The sequence below is a fragment of the Otolemur garnettii genome, unplaced genomic scaffold (genome assembly GCF_000181295.1).
Source record: "Otolemur garnettii isolate 467f Iridium unplaced genomic scaffold, OtoGar3 scaffold00165, whole genome shotgun sequence".
Lineage (NCBI taxonomy): Eukaryota > Metazoa > Chordata > Mammalia > Primates > Galagidae > Otolemur > Otolemur garnettii.
Genome location: NW_003852560.1, coordinates 1,180,217 through 1,182,493, shown reverse-complemented (window position 1 = coordinate 1,182,493; position 2,277 = coordinate 1,180,217).

The following is a 2,277-nucleotide window of genomic DNA, read 5'->3' as shown; positions in this document are numbered from 1 at the left end:
CCTCAAGATCAAGTCAACCTGGGGCATAATGGGGAAGCATTGGAAGTGACCCCATTAGAGGTCAAGGACAAGGTCAGGATGTCTATTTTCACCAGGAGTATTTATCACTGTTTTGTTGATAGAAAAAAATAGAAGGGATATACAAATGAAAACCAAAAGTGATTATTGTTCATTTACTGTTTATTATACAATATACTCAGAAAACAATAAATAGTCAACCAAATGCAAGGGACAGCACTAGAATGTTATAAATTGATGAGGCTAGAAGTTAACGTACAGAAATCAAGAACTTTCATGTATGCAAACGATACCCAGTGGTGAGAGTGAGAAAAGTCCTCTCAGTTAAATAGCAAAAAAAAAAAAAAAGATAACACAGAATAACGTTCATAAGAAATGTAAAGATCTATATGAAAATAATTGAGATAGAAAAATTGGGAGACATTGTCAGTACTCCCTAAACAAAGGTACAAATTTAATGCAATTCAAAGAAAAATACCAACAACAATTTTTTTTTTTTTAATTCGGCCCAGGCCAGGTTCAAACCTGCCAGCCCCAATGCAGGAGGCTGGAGCTCTCAACGTTGAGCTACAGGTGCCCAGCTAGACTGGTTTCAATTTTGTTTGTTTTGTTTTGTTGACTTCAAAGTTCCTATGTAAAAATCAATAAGAAGAGTTAGAAAGGTGTGGGGGGGGGGAAGAAATAGTTAAGAAAGGAACTTGTCCACCATGTATTAAACATAAGAGGAAGTGACGAGTAGCACAAGGCTGGAAATGTCTAAATAATGAGGTAATATTTAGACCTTAAAGAGAAAGAATGAGGGCACTTTACTGATTTAGAAGATGTACAATATTTTGTTAATGGGAAGAAAAATCCATGAAAAAATCTTGTATCTTTGTCATTGGCATGTGGGAAAAAAGTCAAGAAGCAGAACTATATATACCATGTTTCCCCGAAAATAAGACCTATCCAAAAAATAAGCCCTAGCAGGATTTCTATGCATTTGTTAAATATCAGCCCTACTCCGATAATAAGACCTAGTGATGGGTCTAGTGGCTATCTGCATAGCCACGCCCTGAATTTCCGCATGGAGATGAAGACATCCCCTGAAAATAAGCCCTAGTGTGTCTTCTTGAGAAAAAATAAATATAAGACAGTGTTTTATTTGGGGGGAAACACAGTAGCAATATAATTTACAGAATTTCCGGAAATTAACATGTGTAGGCTATCTCTGGAGGCATTCACAAGTAACTGGTATGTATTGTTTCTGGAGAAAATAAGCTGATAGAATTGGGGAACAGGAAAGAGAATTTTCCACCACTACTTCCTTTGATTCTTTTAGATTTTGCACAATGTGAAGCATAAGGCAATGTAGAAATATGTTAGAATTAACTTTATGGAATTTTTCTCATGTCCAGGATCCAATGACAGTTCTCTGGTCAGTTCTGTTGAACCCAGATGCTTTGGTACGTTACCGTGGCAATGCTATCTCCCCAAGGAAGATGAGGACATTCTCACTCTAGACTGCATGGAGAGCTAGTTGGTAAGGGAGGCAACTGAACCTTGTCTCTTTCTTGCAAGGGGAAAAAAAAAGTCACAGTGGTCTATAGGCCACTGGTCACATTTTCTCCTGTGATGGTCTGATTGTTACAGCAACACTGGGCTTTTAATTTCTCAAGAGACCCATTTTGGTACTACTTATACAAAACCTCCTTTCACCTCAATTGCAGAGTTGGTTCACATTGCCCTCATCAACTACACAAATGATTCTTACTTACAGCTATACTCCCATGCATATACATGCTAAGGTTTCTCTAGAGACTAACATCCATGTCTAATCCATGCAAGGGACGTAAGAGCAATTTACACTCTGCAGGTTAATCGACAACAAAATTTCTTTTCTGTTTGTTGGAGTCAGAACTTGGCAATAGGCTCACACCATGTCCCGGCAAGCCATATGCTCTGGAGCTCAATTAATCTAAGCTGGGCCCCATGATTCTTATTTTGTATTCATACACTGTGCTTTGTAAATGATGTCTGTAATTTGTCAGCATAGTCTTAAATTAGCAAGCTCACATTTTTCAGGCAAAGAGTGAGAATCAACAATTGTAATATTTAGCTTACAGAATTCCAGGGTAGGTCTAGAAATAGACCCCATCCACAGAGTGCCTTCCAGCACATGGAAAATCAGACGTGTGGTGCCTATGGTAACCCAAATTGTATATTCTTTGGTTCCTCAAATAAAACAAAAATTAAAATATATATATACCATGGCGAAAA